The following is an 11,509-nucleotide window of genomic DNA, read 5'->3' as shown; positions in this document are numbered from 1 at the left end:
ACGGGCTTCCTGAATAGGGAAAGGAATTTACAATGTCAACCACCATTGGCCTGCCACTTCGACCAAACATTCCAACACAAGGGCTGTAGCCCACTACTGGGTCAAATGGAAAGGCAAGCCATGTACTAGGATCAAGTGCACATCCGTTTATCAAGTTGGCACACTTTCCTTCCAACAACGTACTCTACTCAACAACATGAGCATCATCATATGTAAACAAGTGATAGAGAAAGGTGTCTCACAGATCAACCTCCTCTAGGGTGTTTTCATGTGTATGACTACCAATAGGCTCAAAAGCATTGGTCATACTATCAAGGAGTGAAACACACCCAAAAGAAGAAGTAACGGAAAAACACACACCACCTTCCTCCTCATCACATTCCTTCCCCACAAGAGTACTCTCATCTTCCAAGAAGAGATTTTCATCTTTGGGGGGGAAAGCCTCACACCACAGTGGGTTACTATCACAAGTATAACTATCAAGAACTATACTGCTCTAATGATTCACACCACTAGGTACATCACTAGGAGTGATTTCATCATATTCAAATTGGATATTGTACTTAAAGAGGGCAATCCACCACTAGGAAAAAGTTAACACATGCAAGTTCACCCTCAGAAATACACATCAATTTTCGAAGCATTTTCAAGCACATGATCTCTATGAGAAAAGCAAGCAATTGGATCTTCCACAATAGTATATATGCTCAAAGAATCACTTCTAGTCAGATGATCAACATTCTCATTAGTGCCACCAACTTGAGGTTCCGTAATCACATTACAAGGACCCTCAACCAGTGAACTACACTTACAAACAGGTTGATCAACACAATCAATACAAAATAATGAGCTAGCATTCAAAGCATAGGTGTCAACACTAGGTGGACACAAATCGATCTTACTAGAAGAATCAATTCGGTCATCAATAGGATCAACTAGTGTATCCACATTCTCAACAAGCACATTATCAACACATGGTAAAGAATCAATAGGCTCACATAAAGACAAGCTAAAATTCACACTTTGTTCATTTGTAATGTTAAAAGTGTTCAGATTAATAGTACCTTGACGCCCGCAAGAGAGATCTTTTTTACCTTGGATGTTGGAACATTCCATTAGTGCATCCATCACACTTTCGACTGTAGGCTCTTGGCTGGAACTTGTGTTTCTACATTCATTACGCTTGTACCCACATAAGAATCCTTACAAAGTGAAGGATGAACATAAATGTTAGATTGAGATTGTCGCAACCCTCTCATTTCATTCCTCTCAAGCTCTCCTTTTTCCACTCTAAGGTTGCCACCTTGCTTTCCTTCACTCCTCTCAATCTTTTGTCTCTCACTTTTCACTTTAGGAAAAGGAAATAGAGGTGTTCCTCAATGATCCACAACACACTTGTACCCATTCTGCTCGTTTGGGACCCTATGTTCAGCAAATGAATTGGTTCCAAAACGTAAGTGACAAGAAGCCTTGGGCATTATATCACACCCAACCTCCTCATAGTATTTGCTGTGTGTGAAAGAGACTCTTTCCCCTTCGGTAATCTTACATCCCTCTATGGTCCGGGTAATATTTCAAATTTCATCGTGATGGGGATAGATCATTGCAATTGTTGGTCTTCAATGAGGAATTCCTAGTAAGCGCGAGTCATCATCTCGCGTTGACTACGTTCATGCCCTTTGTACACACCGCCCGTCGCTCCTACTGATTGAATGATCTGGTGAAATGTTTGGATCGTGGCGACGTGGGCCGTTCGTTTCCCGCGACGTCGCGAGAAGTCCATTGAACCTTATCATTTATAGGAAGGAGAATTTGTAACAAGGTTTCCGTAGGTGAACCTGCAGAAGGATCATTGTCGAAACCTGCAAAGCAGAACGACCCGCGAACACATTTTGAACACTTAGGAGCGACGCGCGCTCGTTGTGGCCCCTCCCGTCCTGAACTTGCATGCTCATTTGGCGATCATCAACTCTGATGCAAAAAGCGCCAAGAAATACTAAAATTGACAGCCCTCACCTCGAGCCCCATTCACGGAGCATGCGGGGGGAAGTGCGCTGCTCTTTTAACACAAATGACTCTCAGCAATGGATATCTCGGATCTCGCATCGATGAAGAACATAGTGAAATGCGATACTTGGTGTTAATTGCAGAATCTCGTAAACCATCGAGTCATTGAACGCAAGTTGCGCCCGAAGCCATTAGGCCGAGGGCACGTCTGCCTGGGAGTCACGCATCCCGTCATCCGCCGCACGCCACAAGGCACAGCGCGGGGCAAAATTTGACATCCTATGCGCCACGAGCACTCGGTTGGCCTAAATGTGAGTCCATATCGACAGACATCGCGGCAAGTGGTGGTTTAAACTCAACTCTCTCTTGTTGTCGCGGCTACAACCCATCGTGCGTCCGGACTCCCAGACCCTGATTGCACCTACGCGCTCTGACCACGACCTCATGTCAAGCGGGATTGCCCGCTGAGTAGCTTACTCCTATTTCTTTTTGTAAAGTTTTTGTAAAAATGAAGAATTATATTCTATTTTCTCTCCTATTTACTACGGCGACGAAGAATTAAATTATTACTATATTTATTCCTTTTTCTACTTCTTCTTCCAAGTGCAGGATAACCACAAGGGATTGTGGTTTTTTTTATACCAATTGGGGGTCTCCCTTCAGCACTCCCATCAGGATGGTCTACAGGGTTCATAACTACTCCGCATATCAATAAGCGGAAGAAAAGAAACTTACAAGGATTCCCTTAGTAATGGTGAGTGAATCGGGAACAACCAAGCCTTAGAATTCGGCGTCTCCGTCGTCTGAATTGTAGTATGGAGAAGCGTCCTCAGCGGCGGATCGGGCCCAAGTCCCCTGGAAGGGGGTGCCAAAGAGGGTGAGAGCCTCGTTGTGCCTTGACCCTATCACACCACGAGACGCTGTCTACGAGTCGGGTTGTTTGGGAATGCAGCCCAAATCGGGCGGTGAATTCCGTCCAAGGCTAAATACGGGCGAGAGACCGATAGCGAACAAGTACCGCGAGGGAAAGATGAAAAGGACTTTGAAAAGAGAGTCAAAGAGTGCTTGAAATTGTCGGGAGGGAAGTGGATGGGGCCTGGTGATGATCCCCGGTAGGATGTGAAATGGTGAAGAGCCGGTCCACCGATCGACTTGGGGCGTGGACCAGCGTGGATTGGAGGGGCGACCAAAGCCCGGGATCTTGATACGCCCCTGGAATGCCGTCTCCTTGATTATGGTAAGCAATGCACGCCTCTGGCGTGCTTCGACATCTGCGCGCTCCGGAAGCTGTCCTGTGGGCTCCCCATTCGACTCGTCTTGAAACACGGACCAAGGAGTCTGACATGTGTGCGAGTTAAGGGGTGAGTAAACCCATAAGGCGTAAGGAAGATGATTGGTGGGATCCCCCTAAGGAGTGCACCACCGAACGACCTTGATCTTCTGAGAAGGGTTCGAATGTGAGCATACCTGTCGGGACTCGAAATTTGGTGAACTATGCCTGAGCGGGGAGAAGCCAGAGGAAACTCTGGTAGAGGCCCACAGCGAGACTAACGTGCAAATCAATCGTCTGAGTTGGGTATAGGGGCAAAAGACTAATCGAACCGTCTAGTAGCTGGTTCCCTCAAAAGTTTCCCTCAGCATAGCTGGAGCTCGCGCGCGAGTTCTATTGGGTAAAGCCAATGATTAGAGGCATCGGTGGCGCAACACCCTCGACCCACTCTCAAACTTTAAATAGGTAGGATGGCGCGACTGTTTTTTAGAGCCACGCCACAGAATCAAGAGCTCCAAGTGGGCCTTTTTTGGTGAGCAGAACTGGGAATGCGGGATGAACCGGAAGCTGGGTTACGGTGCCAAACTGCGCGCTAACCTAGATCCCAACAAAGGGTGTTGGATGATTAAGACAACAAGACGGTGGTCATGGAAGTCAAAATCCGCTAAGGAGTGTGTAACAACTCACCTGCCGAATCAACTAGCCCCAAAAATGGATGACGCTTAAGCGCGCGACCTACACCCAGCCATCGGGGCAAGTGCCAGGCCCTGATGAGTAGGAGGGCGCGAAGGTCGCTGCAGAGCCTTGGGCGTGAGCTTGGGCGGAGCGGCCGTCGATGAAGATCTTGGTGGTAGTAGCAAATATTCAAATGAGAACTTTGAAGGCCGAAGAGGGGAAAGGCCGATGTCCTAACCCGTCGATGTGGGTGAAGTGGGTAGAAGCTTGGCGATGCACCAAATGGGTTCGGCAACCATGGATAAGCTCGCCGAAATTTCCAGTGTCTTCACCAAAATGAGGTGCAACTCGGTGACCTAGCTGCCCTAAGGGAGAGGCGCCGAGTGGAATGGGCGATCCAAGTCGGGATTCGCCCAAATTTCTCAAGCTGCAATTGCAAGTTTCCAAAAATTTAACCTTGGTGGTCCTCCATCTTCCTTGGCCTTTTGTATTTACCCTTTTTTGGTAAATTATCTTTTCACAAACACTTTAACACTTTCTCTTTCTTCCTTTTCGGAATCAAACTCCTTCTTTTTCAAATATTCCCTTCTTAAAGATTTGAATGTTCTTCAAGAACTTCAAGAACACTATGTAGACCCAAAATAAAACCCCGAAGATTTTTAGCTCGGAAATTCACGAAACTTTAGGTGAATGCTTTCCTTGATATAGCGAACAAACCTCCCCTTTCAAGTTTTAATCTACAATATAAGTCATGATAAATTTAAATTAGCAGTTATCACACCGTGAGCCTCGTAAAACAGTAGCTAACTTCTACAGATAATGAGCCCATACAACCTTTAAAACAATGTGTATCACCACACCCTCCTTCTCTGACCAATACATACATTATATATCCTTTTTCAAGATTACCCAAACTGCACCAACAACAATACACATAAAGCAACCTCAATTATTCTTTATCATACAACCAATTATTAAACTCACCACCCCCTTGAGTTCTTTATGACAGCATACCCATAATTCTTCACCCAAACTCATACATAAGGAGGAAGAAAATGGAGTAGTCACGTTACCTCAATTTCTGCAACTTCTTCTTATAACTTGAATTCCTCTAGAACTTCAACTTCCCTTCACACTTAAACTAAAGAAGAAGAGAAAAGTATCTTAATAACCAAGGAAGTGAGCGGTAGCTTCTGTAAATATTATGCCTTTATACCTATACTTGAGCGTGAATAACATGTTTTCCTAATCATCCATGGGAGAATTAAGCTAAATCCATAAGTGTTTTCACTTACCATGTCTTGCAGAGATGAGGGTTTCTTCTAGAACCTAGAAGAACTTTAAGGCTGCTGTTTAATCCTTAAGAGAAAAGAGAGAGAAAGAGTTGGAGCTAATCCTCAATAATGTGTGTTAAAATGAGTGAGAATAGCAGCCAATAAATCTTTATATTGAGCTTTCTTCTACTTTAAGAATATCCACTAGAAAGCTTCATTTTCAGCCACTAATTGGTCAAGTAGGTGATGCACCTGCTTATGTATATCAAACAGCTCAGAAGGTCAAACTAGGTGATGCACCTACTAGCTTTCACTTAGGCTTAAATATATTGGGCCTTGGCAGATTTGGCTGTTGGGCTTTAATTTTATTTTGTTTTATTTAACATAGTTTGCGCCTCAAGTGAGTCCATTAGCATAGGCCCAAATCTGATCCATAAACCTTGGCCTTTTTAACTAGATCCATATAGCTCAAGTAGGTGATGCACCTACTTGGTTCTTTGGACTGGTCAATAAGTCAAAGTAGGTGATGCACCTATTTGTCACCTACTAGCTTAGTTAAGTCAAGCAAGAAACTCACCTATTTTATTCCATTCTCTAATTATTAATCTCTTTTTCTATAACTTAGCACTTAACTTTCAACTTTAAGCTCAATTACCACTTCCCGTCTCGAGTTTAAATACTTCCGTAGGAGTTATAACTTGCAGTACACATACTGCAACGTGCAAGACATTACATCACCTTCCGAGCTAGTTTAAACCAATGCTAATAACATAAGAAATATGCTCCCTCACTTATACTATAAGGCTATGTCAAGTATCACAAGAATAGAATAAGCATATGCATAATACGGGCTATTACATTTTCTACCAATTGGGGCTCTCCCTTTACCACCCCCATGGAGATGGTCTATAGGGTTCATAATTACTCCGCATATCAATAAGCGGAGGAAAATAAAATTTCAAGGATTTCCTTAGTAACGGCGAGTGAACCCGGAATAACCCAGCCTTAGAATCGGGCGGCTCCTTCGTCCAAATTGTAGTCTGGTGAAGCGTCCTCAGCGGCGGACCGGGCCCAAGTCCCCTGGAAGGGGGCACCAGAGAGGGTGAGATCCCCGTTGTGTTCGGACCCTGTCGCACCACGAGGCGCTGTGTACGAGTCAGGTTGTTTGGGAATGCAGCCCAAATCGGGCGGTGAATTCCATCCCAGGCTAAATACGGGTGAGAGACCGATAGCGAACAAGTACTGCAAGGGAAAGATTAAAAGGACTTTGAAAAGAGAGTCAGAGAGTGCTTGAAATTGTAGAGAGGGAAGCGGATCGGGGCTGGAGGTGCGCCTCGGTGGGACGTGGAACGGTGAAGAGCCGGTTCACCGATCGACTCGTGGCGTGGAACAGCGTGGATTGGAAGGGGGGCGACCAAAGCCCGGGCTCTCGATACTCTCGTGGAACGCCGTCTCCTCGATTATGGTAGGGATCGTGCGCCTCTAGCGTGCTTCGGCATCTGCGCCCTAGGGACGCTGGCTTGTGGGCTCCTCATTCGACCCATCTTGAAACACAGACAAAGGAGTTTGACATGTGTGTGAGTAAACGGGTGAGTAAACACGTAAGGCGTAAGGAAGCTGATTGGTTGGATCCCTGTGAGAGGTGCACCACCGACCGACATTGATCTTTAGAGAAGGGTTCGAGTGTCAGCATACCTGTCGGGACCCGAAAGATGGTGAATGCCTGAGTGGGGCGAAGCCAGAGGAAACTCTGATGGATGCCTGCAGCGATATTAACGTGTAAATAATTCGTCTGACTTAGGTATAGGGGCGAAAGACTAATTGAACCGTCTAGTAGCTGGTTCCTTCCGAAGTTTCCCTCAGGATAAGTGGGCTCGAGTACGATTTCTATCTGGTAGAGCCAATGATTAGAGACCTTGGGGGAGCAATACCCTTGACCTATTCTCAAACTTTAAATTGGTAGGATGGTGCGACTGCTTTGTTGTGCCGCGCTACGGAATCAAGAGCTCCAAGTGGGACATTTTTGGTAAGCAAAATTGGCGATGCGGGATGAATCGGAAACTGAGTTACGGTGCCAAACTGCGCACTAACCTAGATCCCACAAAGGGTGTTGGTCGATTAAGAAAACAGGACGGTGGTCATGGAAGTCGAAATCCGCTAAGGAGTGTGTAATAACTCTCCTGCCGAATCAACTAGCCCCAAAAATGGATTGCGCTTAAGCGCGCGACCTACACCTGACCATCGGGGCAAGTGCCAGGCCCCGATGAGTAGGAGGGTGTGGCGGTCGCTTTAAAACCATGGGCGTGAGATTGGGCGGAGCAGTTGTCGGTGCAGATCTTGGTGGTAGTAGCAAATATCCAAATGAGAACTTTGAAGGCCGAAGAGGGGAAAGGCCGACGTTCTAACCCGTCGATGTGGGTGGAAGTGGATGGAAGTTCGGCGATGCGTCGAATGGGTTCGGTGACCAGGGATTAGCTCACCAAAATTTCCAGTGTCTTCACCAAAATAAGGTCCAACTTGGCGACCTAGATGCCCAAAGGGGGAGGCGCCGAGTGGAATGTGCGATCCAAGTTGGGATTCACCCAAATTCCATAAGCTGCAACTGCAAGGTTCCGAAAATTTAACCTTGGTGGTCCTCCCCTCTTCCTTGGCCTTTTGTATTTACCCTTTTTTGGTAAATTCTCTTTTGACAAACACTTTAACACTTTCTCTTTTTTCCTTTTTTGAATCAAATTCCTTCTTTTTCAAATATTCCCTTCTTGAAGATTTGAATGTTCTTTAAGAACTTCAAGAACACTATGTAGACCTAAAATAAAACCTCGAAGACTTTTAGCTCAGAATTTCACGAAACTTTAGGCGAATGCTCTCCTTGATATAGGGAACAAACGCCAAAACTTTTTAGCACTCAATTCCTTGCCAAAACTTCCAGATTTCAAAACCCACTTTGTCTTCTTCAAAGCTTCTTCAACATCCTATGGTGGTTCCTTCAAAAGTGAACCAAACCCTTTTAAATCTCAGGCCTAGACTCGAAATAGGTTAGGGAACACTAATCTAACTTTAGAAACTGAAACACGACTCAGATCTAAGAAAACCATTTCAGCAAATTCTCAAAACCGAAAATAACCAGATTTTTTTTGTAACAAAACACCAAGACTAGATTCGTAGGAACGAAGCTAGACTCGACTCAGATTCCAAATGATACGATTCTCGCAAGAGAAACGATGATAACAGCAGAAACAAAAGAAAGTTAGAAGAAGAAACACAAGATAAGAAAGAAATGGCAACTAAAGAATGTATTAAATCCAATAATCTCCAATATAGATCCTAACAAGTACCAAATCTGGATATATAGATAGACACAAGAAAAGGAAATCAAAATCAACCTAAAGGTATATTAAACCTAAATACCTCAATTGATTAATCCACAATCAAGCACCTAACTCTTACGAAGACCTCAAGGGAGTTGATATCCCAAGCAACCCTCGTTTCTAAACAATGTTCAACAAAAGCTTACCAAGCTTTCAACACTCACACAAGGAGTTAAATTTATCATTCATCAATATTCAAAATAGTCTTCGTCTAAAGAGAAACCCTAAAGGCCTATTTATAGTGTTAGGCATTATTAAATAGATGGGCCCAATTGTGACCCGAAAATTGGTGAGCCAATTCGGGCTCGCCAAATGGCTCGGCGATCCGCCAAATGGGTTCGGCGAGAAACCCTGCTCATTGGCTTCTCCTTGAATGGCTTGCTGTAACTTTCGGCTGTCTGGGGTTCATAGGGCGATGCGCCGAATTTCCTCCATGGTCGCCAAATAGGTAGTTTTTCTCTGCAGCCCACTGAATCAGTCGACGATCCTGGAACCCTCTCCAAATGTGTTTGGCGAATCGCCAAAGTTGATGGCACCTCGTCGAATGGAGCAACACTTTCCGTTGCTCCTGCTTGTCTCGTTGGACCTCCCACGCTCCAATCTATCATACACACAGGGTGTTGCTCATCTGGGAGATCTTTGAAAGAGCATTTCCCAAGCCTACGAACCTCCATACTTGAGAATGATCCATCAATACGTTGAAATTTGTGAATGAATGGTTTGGGGGCAATCTATATTGCATTATTCTCCCCTTCTTGAAAAGGATTCGTCCTCGAATCCATACCATGCAAAACCATAGGGGAAGCACACAGTACAAAGATATTCATGGCATGAGGGTTAGCGTTAGCAATAACAATTTCATCACCATGCCAAGGATGAACAAATTTAACATATAACCAAGCGTCAAAAATATCAACCAAGGAAGGGTTTGTAATCCATCAAAGCAATAGATACTTGGCTAAGAAACATTGACAAATGGGTAGAGCGAAGGAAAGAATACACTTAAACAACTTCATATGTAAGTCCTCATTGGTTCCACATCCAAATAAGCACAAGGCCTCCCTTATGTCAAGAAGCAAAAGAAGACTCTCGTACCTAAGTGCGAAGGCATAAGTAGTGTTGACCTAAGTTAAGATCCCATCCAATGCACTAGATAACTTGAATAGAGTAATCATTCCCAATTCATGAGTAGGTTCAAGTACATAAGTATTCCCCACCCAAATTGGTAAACATAAATCATTCAAGTACATTGGATCAAATAACAACACCATAGAAGAATCATGCAAACGACATAAGGTGTTACTACAAAGTTACGGACGACACTGGGGTCAAATGGAAAAGGATCGTATAGCATCGAGTCAAGGAGACTTTCATTTGCCCAATTTAAACCACTACTAACATAAGATATGCAACCCACACAAGTATGAGTATCATCATATTCAAGTAGATAAAAGTGAGTCCTCGAATCCAAACGTTGTAAAACCATATAGATCATAAGCAAGCAGCTTATCCTCTTATCATAATGGGTTGTACAAAGGTTAGTACTTAAAACAGTTAACCGAGGAGACTCTAACTCAAGAAACAACCAAACATCCTCTATTGTCATGGCTATTAAGCCCACAGATGGAGAACAAGGACAATAGTTATTCTTCTCAACAACATGGTAGTACCACCCAAAAGAAGATACTCCCACCAGTTCATATACTTTCATGCATTCACCGGGATCAAAATAATTGGATGTCCACAGAACTAGATCATACCAACAAATATAGAACACAATGACTCCCTGATCCACATGCAATGCACATTTAATCCAACTAGGGATTTCATCATATGCAAAGAGATAGTGAAGGAAGGTACAAACTTCACCTTATCTTGGCAAATATCTCCTACCCCCATGAGATGCACATTCAACAAAATCATTCTTAGGGTAAGAAATAGAAAAGGGGACTAGGAGGCTATTCTTCCCTACACACAATGTAGGCTCTTCAACTGGATGGTAAAACCTCATGACGGGCTTCCTGAATAGTGAAAGGAATTAACAATGTCAACCACCATTGGCCTGCCACTTCGACCAAACATTCCAACACAAGGGCTATAGCCCACTACTGGGTCAAATGGAAAGGCAAGCCATGTACTAGGATCAAGTGAACATACATTTATCAAGTTGGCACTCTTTCCTTCCAACAACGTACTCCACTCAACAACATGAGCATCATCATATGTAAACAACTGATAGAGAAAGGTGTCTCACAAATCAACCTCCGCTAGGGTGTTTTCATGTGTATGACTAACAATAGGCTCAAAAGAAGAAGTAACGGAAAAACACACACCACCTTCCTCCTCATCGTATTTCTTCCTCACAAGAGTACTCTCGTTTTCCAAGAAGATATTTTCGTCTTTGGGAGGGAAAGTCTCACACCATAGTGGGTTACTATCACAAGTATAACTATCAAGAACTATACTGCTCTAATGATTCACACCACTAGGTACATCACTAGGAGTGATTTCATCATATTCAAATTGGATATTGTACTTAAAGAGGGCAATCCACCACTAGGGAAGAGTTAACACATGGAAGTTCACCCTCAGAAAAACACATCAGTTTTCGAAGCATTTTCAAGCACATGATCTCTATGAGCAAAGAAAGCAATTGGATCTTCCACAATAGTATATATGCTCAAAGAATCACTTCTAGTCAAATGATCAACATTCTCATTAGTGCCACCAACTTGAGGTTTCGTAATCACATTAAAAGGACCCTCAACCAGTGAACTACACTTACAAACAGGTTGATCAACACAATCAATACAAAATAATGAGCTAGCATTCAATGCATAGGTGCCAACACTAGGTGGATACAAATCGATCTTACTAGAAGAATCAATTCGGTCATCAATAGGATCAACTAGTGT

At 43.8% G+C, this 11,509-nt stretch overlaps 1 non-coding gene across 1 annotated transcript; it reads left to right on the top strand.

Annotated features, from left to right (window-relative positions):
* The first annotated feature begins 2,073 nt into the window (after window positions 1-2,073).
* LOC125861062 (5.8S ribosomal RNA) lies at window positions 2,074-2,229 on the top strand. Its single transcript, XR_007445932.1, has one exon. It is a non-coding gene; the product is annotated as a 5.8S ribosomal RNA (ribosomal RNA).
* The last annotated feature ends 9,280 nt before the right edge of the window (window positions 2,230-11,509 follow it).

The sequence above is a fragment of the Solanum stenotomum genome, chromosome 3 (genome assembly GCF_019186545.1).
Source record: "Solanum stenotomum isolate F172 chromosome 3, ASM1918654v1, whole genome shotgun sequence".
In the NCBI taxonomy this organism is placed as follows: Eukaryota; Viridiplantae; Streptophyta; class Magnoliopsida; order Solanales; family Solanaceae; genus Solanum; species Solanum stenotomum.
Note: the sequence above shows the minus strand (reverse complement) of the source record. Positions and strands in the feature narration are given on the sequence as shown.